Source organism: Drosophila teissieri, chromosome 2R (genome assembly GCF_016746235.2).
Source record: "Drosophila teissieri strain GT53w chromosome 2R, Prin_Dtei_1.1, whole genome shotgun sequence".
Lineage (NCBI taxonomy): Eukaryota > Metazoa > Arthropoda > Insecta > Diptera > Drosophilidae > Drosophila > Drosophila teissieri.
Genome location: NC_053030.1, coordinates 818,000 through 835,905, shown reverse-complemented (window position 1 = coordinate 835,905; position 17,906 = coordinate 818,000).

Sequence of the window (17,906 nt, the reverse complement as noted above, 5' to 3'; positions counted from 1 at the left end):
TACCCGTCTTATGTGCTCCTTCACGAAGAAGTCCATCGTGTGTTTCGTCTCGTCTGCGTAAGTCTCGTACATACAACGTTCGTTGTATACCCCATGTAACCATACTCGTCCCATAGAGCAATGTCTCCGTCCATTATTGGTATGTGGTTAGCGTGTGAGTATTAGTTTAGTTTCATGGTCCAGGAGGGAGTTGCCAGTAGGACTAACGGGAGTATAAAATTAAAATGGGCACCCCCTTACCGAAGGTTGTCCTAATGGACCACCCTCCATTTAATAAGCACTGTCGTGCCCAGATCACCCTCAATGACTTCTTTTGGGCAGAGTGGCGTTAATTTGGTACCCAGGCGTCTGTTGGTTTTGTAACAGACTTTTTCGCCTACTTGGTACTACTTATTGCCTTTGTGTGCATTTGAGTACCTAAGTGTTTTCTCTTGCGCCTCTTTGATCTTGTCTCTTATTATGCCCGCAAATCTGGTGGAATAGCGTGAACTATTTCATGAGGCTTTTTATTTGTAACCGAGTGGACAGTTCGGTTATATTCTATTGTTGCAAATAGAATAAGGTCGGTCGCATCGGTTATATTTTGGTCTATCTTGATACACCAAGCGATTTCCGATAGTTTCACCAGTATAACCGGGAATTGGTTTGCAATGGTTTGTTGCACTGGGTGACGATTGTATTGATTGTGCTTTGGAACACGTTCTGCAATTTGCGGTGATTTCTGCCGCTTGCTGGCCCATTTTGGGGAAAAAGTAGTCACGAAGGACATGTTTTACGTTTTCCTGTTCTGCTCTATGGGCTCTATTGTGTTCCGTGGTCATAATTTCCCTTTGTTCGGTACTGTTTGTTATATCAATGACCAAGCTCTTACAATGTCTAAATGTCGTTGAGGGAAAAGCGACGATTAAATCGTGCTGAATGAAGGCGAGTATAGGTAGCTCGCAGTGGATTGCATTGACGACATCTATTTTTACTAAATCTTTTTGTCAGAGAAGCAACGTTGTGCGGTCTGTAAATCGCAAAATGAGACGCGTTTTGATTTAAAAAGGATGATTGACTTTATAGACGGGAAATCCGCCTGTTCGATCACTATTTGGTTCCTGAAATAGTTTACAGGTTTTTCTGTTGACTATACGGTGTCGGTCAACGACTCCTCGCTGTGGATATTAGCGATGTCGGAGTGGCGTCGGCGGTAACGCACACTTAAACCGGTAAGTGGTTGATGGTCGGTGAAGATGTTTAACTTCTTTACGCCGTATAAACAGTTTCTGAGATTTTGAAGTGCCTATACTATTGCAAGTAGTTCTTGTTCATTTATTACCATTGAAATCTCGGTTCCTTGTAACGTGCGAGAAATCATGGTGATCGGTCGACCTTTCTGTAAAAGAACATCCCCTAAGCTGCTTCCAAATCAAGTCAAATGGCTGAGAAAAATCTGGGTATGCCTTAGACTATAGGATTTTTTTTTTTTTTTTTTAATGCTTTGCTTTTATTTATTGAATCTTCTCATTTACGAGACTAACAATAAGTGTATCAAATCTTATACTATAACCTAACTAGGAGTCATGTAGATTGAGACAGTGGCCCTGACAAGTTATGGCTGGGTTGGAAGGTCTGTACGTTGCAGGCGGGTTCGGCTGGAGACCCGAGTCAAGACCCTTGCTAGAGGATTTGGGTGGACAGAAAGTTTTTCTTTGTAGGACGCTTTTTGCTTGTCTATTTCATCTTTTACTGCGAGAATGCCGAGGTCCCTGTGGATGTTTTGGTTACGAATATACCATGGTGCCCCAGTGATAGTTCGCAGGATATTTGATTGGGCTCGCTGTATGATGTCTATGTTGGTTCTGCTCGCGTTCCCCCACAGCTGGGAGCCATACGTCCAGATTGGCTTAAGAGTGGAGTTGTAGAGCAAGACCTTGTAGTCCAGACACAAGGGCGATCGTGACTTTATAATCCAGTGGAGGCTGCTGGCTTTCAGTTTTAGGTGCAGTTTCTTGCATTTGATATGACTACGCCATGTTAGACGTCTGTCGAGGTAGATGCCGAGACTTGGCAACTTGGGGGATCTGCGTGCTATTCATACAGAACGGAGGGCAAGTTTGTCTGTTAAGGGTAAACGTTATGTGTTTACACTTTTGTTCGTTTATTTTAATACGCCAGTCAGATAGCCACTTCTCGACTACCACGAGGTGGTTGGCGAGTTGGGTTGTTGCACGGACTGGGCATCTGGAGCGGCTAAGGATCGCAGTGTCGTCGGCGAAGGTGGATGTTGTTAGTCGGTCACTCGTGGGAATATCTGCTGTGTAAAGGACGAATAAAGTTGGCCCAAGTGCGCTACCTTGTGGGACCTCAGCTTCGATAGTGTAGCTGTCGGAAATTGTTGTGTTACATCTTACTGCGGAGGCTCTATTGTAGAGGTAGGATTCAAGGAATTTATGAGTGTACCCGGGCAAGTGTGTTTTAATTTTATGCATGAGACCTATGAGCCAGACGCGGTCGAATGCTTGAGATACGTCGAGAAATATCGCGCTGCAATATTCCCTATGTTCGAAGGCTGTGCGAATTTCTAATGTTATTCTGTTTACTTGCTCTATAGTTCCGTGTTTTTCTCTGAAGCTAAATTGATGGGCTGGGATAATGTTGTGGGCTCCCATATATGGTATTATGCTCGTTAGAAGGCATTTTTCGAATAATTTGGACAGGCATGATAATAAACTTATTGGTCTGTAAGATGACGGAATCGTGTGATCTTTTCCGGGCTTCGGTATCATTATAATAATTGATTTTTTCCATTTCCTTGGATAGTAGCCGAGACTTATGATTCCATTGAAGAGTTTACAGATGACCTTAATAGCACAGTACGGAAGTTCCATTATCATTTTTGTAGTTATTAGGACACCGCCTGGAGCCTTTTTTGGTTTTAGCTCCCTGATGACTTTTGTGATCTCGTTCGGCTGTTCCGCCGTGGGCCTTGCCATCCGGATGACCTGTGCGGTAAAAGGTATAACCTCTTATATGGAAGTTATATCTCCCTGTGAGGTGCGTTTCAACCAGCAGCATGGCGTCGATGTGATTTACGTTTAGGAATTGAGTTATTTCAAGTTTATGCCGTGAAATGCCGTTGGCATTCCACATGGATATACGTAGGTTAGTCATTTATTATTTGGACTGTTGTGCTACAAGCAACTGAATTACCATGTTCTGGTTCTGAACAAGGGTTTGCATGGTTGTTTTCATGAATGACATAAGTTCCATCATACTTTGTTGCATGGTGAACATCATTTTTCCAATTTGCTTTGCGGCTGCACTGGAACCTGCTGAGCATTTTCTGAGTGAGGCTGGGGCGGATTTTCCATGCCTGTTCTTAGTGCTTCGGCGTAGGAGATTCCCTTGGTTGTATCTAGCTGCCCAAAAGATGATCTGGCTGCCTTGGCGAAATGTTGTTGGTGCGTAGCTGTCGCTCGTCGCATGCGACTCTTCAGCTCCTTGTAGACCGCACAGCCTCGGTAGTTTGCCGTATGGTTTCCTCCACAGTTGCCACATTTTTTCATTTGGGGGTCTTCTTTGTTGCGGGGCAGTTTACGGAGTTGTGGAAGTCTCCGCAGACTACGCAGACCGTCCGAAGTGTGCAGTATGTCTTGGTGTGTCCATACTCTTGGCAGTTTGTGCATTGAACAGGGCCGTTGCGTTTGTAGGGTTCTTCCACGGTGATTCTTCGTTTTTCTTTAAGGCTTTGCTATCTGGTTCGAGCTCGACCTTGAAAAGTGGTTGCGGTTTTTTGTTTCTGTTAACAATATTGCTAACATTTTTGGCACAGAAGCCCCTGGCCTTAAGGGCTTCTTGAATTTCAGAGGGGGTGACGTCAGGTTCTATACCTTTTAGCACAACTTGCAGTCCCTGCTTTTTAGTTTATAGGTGTAAAAGTTCTTTTTTGTGTCTTCCAGGTACTTAGACACAGCTCGGAAGTGTTCTTCGGACTTCGTTTGAACCTTTGTTTCGTGTATGTTCCCTTTAATAAGCGGAACAACATGGAAATTCTCGTCCCCGACCAGCGCAACAATTTTGTTGACCAGGGCGCTTGAACTTTTTTCCCTTATGTAAATAGGTGGGGGCTTAGGTTTCCTTTGGATCTTCTTCCCCAACTCTGGTTGGTTGTTGTCCGCCTCTGCTAAGATGGAGAATCGGTTTTCATTGGAGCTCCTCGTTTGATCGGTGCTTTTGTTGGTTCGATTGATCTTTGGTTTATTGCCAACCGTGTTGGGTGGACTAAGCTTGCGCTTAATCTGGATGTAGCGGTCCATACCGGTCTGTATAGCCGGGACCGCTTGTTGCTTATCGAGGCTAACTGTTTTAGTTGCCATTTTATTTTGTTGTGCGGCCGTTGGGACCGAAATCGCAGTATTGGTAGTTGGTTTAATTATTGGTGGTGAGTTTGCTGCAGAAATTTTAGCACTGCTTGTTGTTGGAGCTTCATTCAGCGAATCCGGCGGTGATGGGGTTTGGCATTGGTAACTCCATGATGCGGGAGTCGGGGTGAGCAGAGAGGGTGAGCAAGAGCTGGCTCTCTTGCTGTCGACGGTCAGTAGAGTCGAGTTGCTCTTTGTCGACTTCTGATTTTGATCTATATCTCTTGTTGAGAAATAGGAGTAGCAAGCATTTCTTGGGTTGACGGAGCTTCTACGCTCATTCTTTTGATCGCTGCTCATTTTTTCGAGCTTGTTATGCGTGGCACTTATTTGTTTAAATTAAATTAAATCAAATTTTAAATTTAATTTTGAAATTACGCGCCCAACGTTCGCATCTCAGCACTGGTCTTACAGTTGATGTGGCAACGCCACTCGCTCATGATCGCCCTCCGAGATAAGTTGGCAGCGCTGTCAGCTGTTTTATCAGCTGCAAAAATTGCAAACTTATATATTTTGCTAACCACCTGCAACACGCGGTCATTCAGCACGCCTAGGTTACGCGCAGAACTATGGCACAAGTCCACCGTTTGTTTTTGCAGATTTGCCGCTAACACTGCTCAGCACAACCACGTTAACACGAGATTTTCGCGCACGAATGTGTAGACCTTCCTATAGGATGTTTCTTAATTTTTCGAATGATTTCCGCTGCTTCCGTTGGTCAGTTCCAGTTTGACTTTCTTTGAGTGGTTTGCACCAATTTTTCCTTTTAGAATATTCGTCAGAGGTCTTGCGATGCTAGCAAACCCCTTTATGAAACATCTATAATAACTGGCCAATCCCATATATGACCTGAGACTGAACAATGTGGATGGAGGTTGAAATTCTTTTATAGCCTTAACCTTTTCAGGTGAAGTTTTAATTCCTTCTGGGACACTATGAATCCCAAATAATCTACGTTCTCTTTAAAGAACATAGATTTTTCTACAGACACTTCATGCCTGCATCGCACAAAATCTCTTTGCGCTGATCTTACGGCTTGCTTTATTTCTTGTTGCTGTTGCCATGGCTGCAGACAATTGTGGAAACGTTACCGCTGCCGCAAACAGGGTGAGTGGAACGCTTAGCGGACTCCTCGTCAAGCTCTATGCTCATTTGAAGATTCCATTCTGCAGGTGAGGATGGAGCTAATCTACCAGCTACATTCAGAAAAAATTGTCTGCGAGCTCGAGGAACTTGATTTTAAGGAAATTTAAAGAAATCTGAGTGAGAAATTTGATAATGTTTTCATAACACATAGATTCGCTGGAGGCTATGCTTGATTTTTCTTTTATGTTTACGCCGATAATATATAGCCATCCTGACCTCACAAACATAGAAAAGCTACAGCCTCTTCGATCATGTCTGAGGGACAATGCCCTGGAATCCATTCGCTCGCTGGAACTGTCGGAGGGCAACTGTGATTTGGCTTTGGAGTGGTTACAAAACAGATTTGCTAATAGGCGTTTACATGTTACTGAGATTCTGGGGCTAAGGGCAGTGCAGTGTGGTTTCGTTGCAACGCTTCGTGAAGAATTGGGTACAACGGAGCAATGGATACATCAACATCCAAGTATTTTTCTAAAAGTTGGATCCGGTTAGTCAGGCCAAATGGGAGATCATTTCGAGGACCCCACCTTCAGAATTGAATTACAACGTGGGAATTCGTGGCATCATTTCTGTAGCAACGATGCAGGACTCTGGAGACCATGGATTTCGCCATGACCAGCTATGCGCCAAGCAACCAGGTGGGAAGTAATCGTTTCACTTGGGAAACGTTCGTCACGCGAACCATCTTAGTTTACTGAAACAGAGACCTCAGATTTATTTAATGATGTCACAGAACCATCAGCATAGCCTGCCCATCTTCAACTCTTATTGCGCACGATTTAGGCAGCGACGTGGTACTCCATTACGTAGTATACCGCCATCGTGTTAGTGAAAAACTGTTCAGAAACCTTTGTTTCTTGCCAGCTGCACCTGATAACTTTATTGCTTCCAATATAACGGAATATCAGCCCAGCTTTAACAACGACATTTCTAACTATATACCCCAAAATCTTAAGCTCGCGGATCCAGATTTCAATCGGCATCAGCGCATAGATTTATTGATTGGCGCCAGACTATTTTACGATCTGCTGTGCGTCGGTCAAGTTAAGCTTCTGCCGGGATTGCCTCTAATTCAAAAGACTCTATTAGGCTAGTTTGTTTCCGGTGGCTGCAGTTGCTCCAATGGCAATAATATCGTCGTGCGCGTTAGTTCCAACCCAGCTGAATTGTCTTGAGGCGGTTTTAAAAGGTTGAGGGTTGCGCCTACCCAATCGTCCATTCTACTAAGGAAGAGCTTGACTGTGAAGCTCATTTTGTTAAACACTTTACTCGCTTGCCAGCCAAGTTTAATTTACATATTTTGGTGGAATCCTTCCAGCAAGCCCTGCAAAGATTCTTATCTCTTGAGAGAAAACAAGAAAGAACGCTATAGTCGAATTCCCCGACTATCTGATACCCGTTACTCAGCTAGTGGAAGTGCGAAGGATAGTCTTGAACACTGACTGTTTTTGGCGGCTTGTAGGCGTTAGAGTGGGCGTGGCAAAAAGTTTTTTGGCAAATCGATAGAAATTTACAAGTCTAATACAAAAATGAAAAAATATCAAAACATTTTTTAAAAGTGTGGGCGTGGCAGTTTTGGGCGGTTTGTGGGCGTTAGAGTGGGCGTGGCAAAAAGTTTTTTGGCAAATCGATAGAAATTTACAAGACGAATACAAAAATGAAAAAATATCAAAACCTTTTTCAAAAGTGTGGACGTGGCAGTTTTAGGCGGTTTGTGGGCGTTAGAGTGGGCGTGGCAACATGAATCGACAAACTTGCGCTGCGTCTATGTCCCTGGAGTCTGTATGCTTAATCTCAACTTTCTAGCTTTTGTAGTTCCTGAGATCTCGACGTTCATACGGACGGACAGACGGACAGACGGACGGACAGACGGACGGACAGACGGACGGACAGACGGACATGGCCAGATCGTCTCGGCTATTGATCCTGATCAAGAATATATATACTTTATATGGTCGGAAACGCTTCCTTCTGCCTGTTACAAACTTTTCAACGAATCTAGTATACCCTTTTACTCTACGAGTAACTGGTATAACTAGAGCATCGTCCAGCCTTCAAGGCCCTTGGCAACTTGGGGGATCTGCGTGCTATTCATACAGAGCGGAGTGCAAGTTTGTCTGTTAAGGGTAAACGTTATGTGTTTACACTTTTGTTCGTTTATTTTAATACGCCAGTCAGATAGCCACTTCTCGACTACCACGAGGTGGTTGGCGAGTTGGGTTGTTGCACGGACTGGGCATCTGGAGCGGCTAAGGATCGCAGTGTCGTCGGCGAAGGTGGATGTTGTTAGTCGGTCACTCGTGGGAATATCTGCTGTGTAAAGGACGAATAAAGTTGGCCCAAGTGCGCTACCTTGTGGGACCTCAGCTTCGATAGTGTAGCTGTCGGAAATTGTTGTGTTACATCTTACTGCGGAGGCTCTATTGTAGAGGTTGGATTCAAGGAGTTTATGAGTGTACCCGGGCAAGTGTGTTTTAATTTTATGCATGAGACCTATGAGCCAGACGCGGTCGAATGCTTGAGATACGTCGAGAAATATCGCGCTGCAATATTCCCTATGTTCGAAGGCTGTGCGAATTTCTAATGTTATTCTGTTTACTTGCTCTATAGTTCCGTGTTTTTCTCTGAAGCTAAATTGATGGGCTGGGATAATGTTGTGGGCTCCCATATATGGTATTATGCTCGTTAGAAGGCATTTTTCGAATAATTTGGACAGGCATGATAATAAACTTATTGGTCTGTAAGATGACGGAATCGTGTGATCTTTTCCGGGCTTCGGTATCATTATAATAATTGATTTTTTCCATTTCCTTGGATAGTAGCCGAGACTTATGATTCCATTGAAGAGTTTACAGATGACCTTAATAGCACAGTACGGAAGTTCCATTATCATTTTTGTAGTTATTAGGACACCGCCTGGAGCCTTTTTTGGTTTTAGCTCCCTGATGACTTTTGTGATCTCGTTCGGCTGTTCCGCCGTGGGCCTTGCCATCCGGATGACCTGTGCGGTAAAAGGTATAACCTCTTATATGGAAGTTATATCTCCCTGTGAGGTGCGTTTCAACCAGCAGCATGGCGTCGATGTGATTTACGTTTAGGAATTGAGTTATTTCAAGTTTATGCCGTGAAATGCCGTTGGCATTCCACATGGATATACGTAGGTTAGTCATTTATTATTTGGACTGTTGTGCTACAAGCAACTGAATTACCATGTTCTGGTTCTGAACAAGGGTTTGCATGGTTGTTTTCATGAATGACATAAGTTCCATCATACTTTGTTGCATGGTGAACATCATTTTTCCAATTTGCTTTGCGGCTGCACTGGAACCTGCTGAGCATTTTCTGAGTGAGGCTGGGGCGGATTTTCCATGCCTGTTCTTAGTGCTTCGGCGTAGGAGATTCCCTTGGTTGTATCTAGCTGCCCAAAAGATGATCTGGCTGCCTTGGCGAAATGTTGTTGGTGCGTAGCTGTCGCTCGTCGCATGCGACTCTTCAGCTTGTAGACCGCACAGCCTCTGTAGTTTGCCGTATGGTTTCCTCCACAGTTGCCACATTTTTTCATTTGGGGGTCTTCTTTGTTGCGGGGCAGTTTACGGAGTTGTGGAAGTCTCCGCAGACTACGCAGACCGTCCGAAGTGTGCAGTATGTCTTGGTGTGTCCATGCTCTTGGCAGTTTGTGCATTGAACAGGGCCGTTGCGTTTGTAGGGTTCTTCCACGGTGATTCTTCGTTTTTCTTTAAGGCTTTGCTATCTGGTTCGAGCTCGACCTTGTAAAGTGGTTGCGGTTTTTTGTTTCTGTTAACAATATTGCTAACATTTTTGGCACAGAAGCCCCTGGCCTTAAGGGCTTCTTGAATTTCAGAGGGGGTGACGTCAGGTTCTATACCTTTTAGCAGAACTTGCAGTCCCTTGCTGCTTTTTAGTTTATAGGTGTAAAAGTTCTTTTTTGTTTCTTCCAGGTACTTAGACACAGCTCGGAAGTGTTCTTCGGACTTCGTTTGAACCTTTGTTTCGTGTATGTTCCCTTTAATAAGCGGAACAACATGGAAATTCTCGTCCCCAACCAGCGCAACAATTTTGTTGACCAGGGCGCTTGAACTTTTTTCCCTTATGTAAATAGGTGGGGGCTTAGGTTTCCTTTGGGTCTCCTGCCCCAACTCTGGTTGGTTGTTGTCCGCCTCTGCTAAGATGGAGAATCGGTTTTCATTGGAGCTCCTCGTTTGATCGGTGCTTTTGTTGGTTCGATTGATCTTTGGTTTATTGCTAACCGTGTTGGGTGGACTAAGCTTGCGCTTAATCTGGATGTAGCGGTCCATACCGGTCTGTATAGCCGGGACCGCTTGTTGCTTATCGAGGCTAACTGTTTTAGTTGCCATTTTATTTTGTTGTGCGGCCGTTGGGACCGAACTCGCAGTATTGGTAGTTGGTTTAATTATTGGTGGTGAGTTTGCTGCAGAAATTTTAGCACTGCTTGTTGTTGGAGCTTCCTTCAGCGAATCCGGCGGTGATGGGGTTTGGCATTGGTAACTCCATGATGCGGGAGTCGGGGTGAGCAGAGAGGGTGAGCAAGAGCTGGCTCTCTTGCTGTCGACGGTCAGTAGAGTCGAGTTGCTCTTTGTCGACTTCTGATTTTGATCTATATCTCTTGTTGAGAAATAGGAGTAGCAACCATTTCTTGGGTTGACGGAGCTTCTACGCTCATTCTTTTGATCGCTGCTCATTTTTTCGAGCTTGTTATGCGTGGCACTTATTTGTTTAAATTAAATTAAATCAAATTTTGAATTTAATTTTGAAATTACGCGCCCAACGTTCGCACCTCAGCACTGGTCTTACAGTTGATGTGGCAACGCCACTCGCTCATGATCGCCCTCCGAGATAAGTTGACAGCGCTGTCAGCTGTTTTATCAGCTGCAAAAATTGCAAACTTATATATTTTGCTAACCACCTGCAACACGCGGTCATTCAGCACGCCTAGGTTACGCGCAGAACTATGGCACAAGTCCACCGTTTGTTTTTGCAGATTTGCCGCTAACACTGTTCAGCACAACCACGTTAACACGAGATTTTCGCGCACGAATGTGTAGACCTTCCTATAGGATGTTTTTTAATTTTTCGAATGATTTCCGCTGCTTCAGTTGGTCAGTTCCAGTTTGACTTTCTTTGAGTGGTTTGCACCAATTTTTCCGTTGTCACCTTTTAGAATATTCGTCAGAGGTCTTGCGATGCTAGCAAACCCCTTTATGAAACATCTGTAATAACTGGCCAATCCCATATATGACCAGAGACTGAACAATGTGGATGGAGGTTGAAATTCTTTTATAGCCTTAACCTTTTCAGGTGAAGTTTTAATTCCTTCTGGGACACTATGAATCCCAAATAATCTACGTTCTCTTTAAAGAACTTCTATGTCTCTGGAGTCTGTATGGTTAATCTGAACTTTCTAGCTTTTGTAGTTCCTGAGATCTCGACGTTCATACGGACGGACAGACGTACGGACAGACGGACGGACAGACGGACGGACAGACGGACATGGCCAGATTGATCCTGATCAAGAATATATATACTTTATATGGTCGGAAACGCTTCCTTCTGCCTGTTACATACTTTTCAACGAATCTAGTATACCCTTTTACTCTACGAGTAACTGGTATAACTAGAGCATCGTCCAGCCTTCAAGGCCCAATACAAGACATATGTCAGCAATTCCGACAGAAGACTCTATTTCCGGTCGGTATTTTTCCCACCGAGACTTGGCAACTTGGGGGATCTGCGTGCTATTCATACAGAGCGGAGGGCAAGTTTGTCTGTTAAGGGTAAACGTTATGTGTTTACACTTTTGTTCGTTTATTTTAATACGCCAGTCAGATAGCCACTTCTCGACTACCACGAGGTGGTTGGCGAGTTGGGTTGTTGCACGGACTGGGCATCTGGAGCGGCTAAGGATCGCAGTGTCGTCGGCGAAGGTGGATGTTGTTAGTCGGTCACTCGTGGGAATATCTGCTGTGTAAAGGACGAATAAAGTTGGCCCAAGTGCGCTACCTTGTGGGACCTCAGCTTCGATAGTGTAGCTGTCGGAAATTGTTGTGTTACATCTTACTGCGGAGGCTCTATTGTAGAGGTAGGATTCAAGGAGTTTATGAGTGTACCCGGGCAAGTGTGTTTTAATTTTATGCATGAGACCTATGAGCCAGACGCGGTCGAATGCTTGAGATACGTCGAGAAATATCGCGCTGCAATATTCCCTATGTTCGAAGGCTGTGCGAATTTCTATTCTGTTTACTTGCTCTATAGTTCCGTGTTTTTCTCTGAAGCTAAATTGATGGGCTGGGATAATGTTGTGGGCTCCCATATATGGTATTATGCTCGTTAGAAGGCATTTTTCGAATAATTTGGACAGGCATGATAATAAACTTATTGGTCTGTAAGATGACGGAATCGTGTGATCTTTTCCGGGCTTCGGTATCATTATAATAATTGATTTTTTCCATTTCCTTGGATAGTAGCCGAGACTTATGATTCCATTGAAGAGTTTACAGATGACCTTAATAGCACAGTACGGAAGTTCCATTATCATTTTTGTAGTTATTAGGACACCGCCTGGAGCCTTTTTTGGTTTTAGCTCCCTGATGACTTTTGTGATCTCGTTCGGCTGTTCCGCCGTGGGCCTTGCCATCCGGATGACCTGTGCGGTAAAAGGTATAACCTCTTATATGGAAGTTATATCTCCCTGTGAGGTGCGTTTCAACCAGCAGCATGGCGTCGATGTGATTTACGTTTAGGAATTGAGTTATTTCAAGTTTATGCCGTGAAATGCCGTTGGCATTCCACATGGATATACGTAGGTTAGTCATTTATTATTTGGACTGTTGTGCTACAAGCAACTGAATTACCATGTTCTGGTTCTGAACAAGGGTTTGCATGGTTGTTTTCATGAATGACATAAGTTCCATCATACTTTGTTGCATGGTGAACATCATTTTTCCAATTTGCTTTGCGGCTGCACTGGAACCTGCTGAGCATTTTCTGAGTGAGGCTGGGGCGGATTTTCCATGCCTGTTCTTAGTGCTTCGGCGTAGGAGATTCCCTTGGTTGTATCTAGCTGCCCAAAAGATGATCTGGCTGCCTTGGCGAAATGTTGTTGGTGCGTAGCTGTCGCTCGTCGCATGCGACTCTTCAGCTCCTTGTAGACCGCACAGCCTCGGTAGTTTGCCGTATGGTTTCCTCCACAGTTGCCACATTTTTTCATTTGGGGGTCTTCTTTGTTGCGGGGCAGTTTACGGAGTTGTGGAAGTCTCCGCAGACTACGCAGACCGTCCGAAGTGTGCAGTATGTCTTGGTGTGTCCATGCTCTTGGCAGTTTGTGCATTGAACAGGGCCGTTGCGTTTGTAGGGTTCTTCCACGGTGATTCTTCGTTTTTCTTTAAGGCTTTGCTATCTGGTTCGAGCTCGACCTTGAAAAGTGGTTGCGGTTTTTTGTTTCTGTTAACAATATTGCTAACATTTTTGGCACAGAAGCCCCTGGCCTTAAGGGCTTCTTGAATTTCAGAGGGGGTGACGTGAGGTTCTATACCTTTTAGCAGAACTTGCAGTCCCTTGCTGCTTTTTAGTTTATAGGTGTAAAAACTCTTTTTTGTGTCTTCCAGGTACTTAGACACAGCTCGGAAGTGTTCTTCGGACTTCGTTTGAACCTTTGTTTCGTGTATGTTCCCTTTAATAAGCGGAACAACATGGAAATTCTCGTCCCCAACCAGCGCAACAATTTTGTTGACCAGGGCGCTTGAACTTTTTTCCCTTATGTAAATAGGTGGGGGCTTAGGTTTCCTTTGGATCTTCTTCCCCAACTCTGGTTGGTTGTTGTCCGCCTCTGCTAAGATGGAGAATCGGTTTTCATTGGAGCTCCTCGTTTGATCGGTGCTTTTGTTGGTTCGATTGATCTTTGGTTTATTGCCAACCGTGTTGGGTGGACTAAGCTTGCGCTTAATCTGGATGTAGCGGTCCATACCGGTCTGTATAGCCGGGACCGCTTGTTGCTTATCGAGGCTAACTGTTTTAGTTGCCATTTTATTTTGTTGTGCGGCCGTTGGGACCGAACTCGCAGTATTGGTAGTTGGTTTAATTATTGGTGGTGAGTTTGCTGCAGAAATTTTAGCACTGCTTGTTGTTGGAGCTTCCTTCAGCGAATCCGGCGGTGATGGGGTTTGGCATTGGTAACTCCATGATGCGGGAGTCGGGGTGAGCAGAGAGGGTGAGCAAGAGCTGGCTCTCTTGCTGTCGACGGTCAGTAGAGTCGAGTTGCTCTTTGTCGACTTCTGATTTTGATCTATATCTCTTGTTGAGAAATAGGAGTAGCAACCATTTCTTGGGTTGACGGAGCTTCTACGCTCATTCTTTTGATCGCTGCTCATTTTTTCGAGCTTGTTATGCGTGGCACTTATTTGTTTAAATTAAATTAAATCAAATTTTGAATTTAATTTTGAAATTACGCGCCCAACGTTCGCACCTCAGCACTGGTCTTACAGTTGATGTGGCAACGCCACTCGCTCATGATCGCCCTCCGAGATAAGTTGACAGCGCTGTCAGCTGTTTTATCAGCTGCAAAAATTGCAAACTTATATATTTTGCTAACCACCTGCAACACGCGGTCATTCAGCACGCCTAGGTTACGCGCAGAACTATGGCACAAGTCCACCGTTTGTTTTTGCAGATTTGCCGCTAACACTGTTCAGCACAACCACGTTAACACGAGATTTTCGCGCACGAATGTGTAGACCTTCCTATAGGATGTTTCTTAATTTTTCGAATGATTTCCGCTGCTTCAGTTGGTCAGTTCCAGTTTGACTTTCTTTGAGTGGTTTGCACCAATTTTTCCGTTGTCACCTTTTAGAATATTCGTCAGAGGTCTTGCGATGCTAGCAAACCCCTTTATGAAACATCTGTAATAACTGGCCAATCCCATATATGACCAGAGACTGAACAATGTGGATGGAGGTTGAAATTCTTTTATAGCCTTAACCTTTTCAGGTGAAGTTTTAATTCCTTCTGGGACACTATGAATCCCAAATAATCTACGTTCTCTTTAAAGAACTTAGATTTTTCTACAGACACTTCATGCCTGCATCGCACAAAATCTCTTTGCGCTGATCTTACGGCTTGCTTTATTTCTTGTTGCTGTTGCCATGGCTGCAGACAATTGTGGAAACGTTACCGCTGCCGCAAACAGGGTAAGTGGAACGCTTAGCGGACTCCTCGTCAAGCTCTGTGCTCATTTGATTCCATTCTGCAGGTGAGGATGGAGCTAATCTACCAGCTACATTCAGAAAAAATTGTCTGCGAGCTCGAGGAACTTGATTTTAAGAAAATTTAAAGAAATCTGAGTGAGAAATTTGATAATGTTTTCATAACACATAGATTCGCTGGAGGCTATGCTTGATTTTTCTTTTATGTTTACGCCGATAATATATAGCCATCCTGACCTCACAAACATAGAAAAGCTACAGCCTCTTCGATCATGTCTGAGGGACAATGCCCTGGAATCCATTCGCTCGCTGGAACTGTCGGAGGGCAACTGTGATTTGGCTTTGGAGTGGTTACAAAACAGATTTGCTAATAGGCGTTTACATGTTACTGAGATTCTGGGGCTAAGGGCAGTGCAGTGTGGTTTCGTTGCAACGCTTCGTGAAGAATTGGGTACAACGGAGCAATGGATACATCAACATCCAAGTATTTTTCTAAAAGTTGGATCCGGTTAGTCAGGCCAAATGGGAGATCATTTCGAGGACCCCACCTTCAGAATTGAATTACAACGTGGGAATTCGTGGCATCATTTCTGTAGCAACGATGCAGGACTCTGGAGACCATGGATTTCGCCATGACCAGCTATGCGCCAAGCAACCAGGTGGGAAGTAATCGTTTCACTTGGGAAACGTTCGTCACGCGAACCATCTTAGTTTACTGAAACAGAGACCTCAGATTTATTTAATGATGTCACAGAACCATCAGCATAGCCTGCCCATCTTCAACTCTTATTGCGCACGATTTAGGCAGAGACGTGGTACTCCAATACGTAGTACACCGCCACCGTGTTAGTGAAAAACTGTTCAGGAACCTTTGTTTCTTGCCGTGCTGTACTCGACTCGGGCTTCCAGCTGCACCTGATAACTTTATTGCTTCCAATATAACGGAATATCAGCCCAGCTTTAACAACGACATTTCTAACTATATACCCCAAAATCTTAAGCTCGCGGATCCAGATTTCAATCGGCATCAGCGCATAGATTTATTGATTGGCGCCAGACTATTTTACGATCTGCTGTGCGTCGGTCAAGTTAAGCTTCTGCCGGGATTGCCTCTAATTCAAAAGACTCTATTAGGCTAGTTTGTTTCCGGTGGCTGCAGTTGCTCCAATGGCAATAATATCGTCGTGCGCGTTAGTTCCAACCCAGCTGAATTGTCTTGAGGCGGTTTTAAAAGGTTGAGGGTTGCGCCTACCCAATCGTCCATTCTACTAAGGAAGAGCTTGACTGTGAAGCTCATTTTGTTAAACACTTTACTCGCTTGCCAGCCAAGTTTAATTTACATATTTTGGTGGAATCCTTCCAGCAAGCCCTGCAAAGATTCTTATCTCTTGAGAGAAAACAAGAAAGAACGCTATAGTCGAATTCCCCGACTATCTGATACCCGTTACTCAGCTAGTGGAAGTGCGAAGGATAGTCTTGAACACTGACTGCTTTTGGCGGCTTGTAGGCGTTAGAGTGGGCGTGGCAAAAAGTTTTTTGGCAAATCGATAGAAATTTACAAGTCTAATACAAAAATGAAAAAATATCAAAACATTTTTTAAAAGTGTGGGCGTGGCAGTTTTGGGCGGTTTGTGGGCGTTAGAGTGGGCGTGGCAAAAAGTTTTTTGGCAAATCGATAGAAATTTACAAGACTAATACAAAAATGAAAAATATCAAAACCTTTTTCAAAAGTGTGGACGTGGCAGTTCTAGGCGGTTTGTGGGCGTTAGAGTGGGCGTGGCAACATGAATCGACAAACTTGCGCTGCGTCTATGTCCCTGGAGTCTGTATGCTTAATCTCAACGTTCTAGCTTTTGTAGTTCCTGAGATCTCGACGTTCATACGGACGGACAGACGGACGGACAGACGGACGGACAGACGGACATGGCCAGATCGTCTCGGCTATTGATCCTGATCAAGAATATATATACTTTATATGGTCGGAAACGCTTCCTTCTGCCTGTTACATACTTTTCAACGAATCTAGTATACCCTTTTACTCTACGAGTAACGGGTATAACTAGAGCATCGTCCAGCCTTCAAGGCCCAATACAAGACATATGTCAGCAATTCCGACAGAAGACTCTAGTTCCTGTCGGTATTTTTCCCACCGAATATAGCCTTTTACTCTACGAGTAACGGATATAAATATGCAAAGTGTGCACGCAATGAAAACAATCCACTTTGTATTGAATACCATCAATATCCCAATCGATCTTGTTCCCGAAATAATGTAAACAAAAGGGCAGTGGAACTAAGATTTTCTTTTCAAAAATGTAGTTGTCTAAACATGTGTTTAGACATGATAAATAGACAAACTACATATAAATATGTTCTATTTAAGGGCTGCAATAAACATGTCTCGGGACAGCATACGTGGCAACTACAGATAAGTACGATTGCAGTGGTCTATTGCCGAAGTGTCAAGAGATATGATCACGCGGGAGGTGATTAGCGCGGTCATAGGCCACAAACATAGATTTAAGATAAATCTCAGCTGCATTGACCAACGCAGACTGCAGCGTCTTACAAGCGCTGCATTATATAATTAGATGATAAGAACCTATGTAAGAATGAATAAAAGGCGATGCCCTCGCAGTAGCGAGTCAGTTAGATTCAAACACCCGAATTGAACTCATTAAGTGTACGCATTAGTTTATAGTGTGAACATTTTGGTCCTTCGAGAAATTCTGTTGTTTTCCCCCACCAGTGGTAAGAAACACAGAAGAAAAAAACCAGCGCTTTAAAGTAAAAAGAGCAAGGTTATTCGAGAGATTCTGTTGTTTCCCCCACCAGTGGTAAAAAACACAGAATAAAAGACCACGCCTTAAAGTACTAGGACTATAAGGTGAAACATTGTGCTCTTACTTTTCCTTGGCTGATCAATCAGCTGTGAGTCGAGGCACAGCTAGGTCAACTGGGCGACGAATCAAAAAATCCTCCAACGGATCACGCCAAAGAATACAAGCAGAAAGCACAAGTCACAGTGATTGTTTTCCCAAGATGTGGTCGAAAAAATCTGTGATATTGATGCAAGACCAAGGAGAGCTGCAGAACAAAATACTGCAAGCCATCAAGG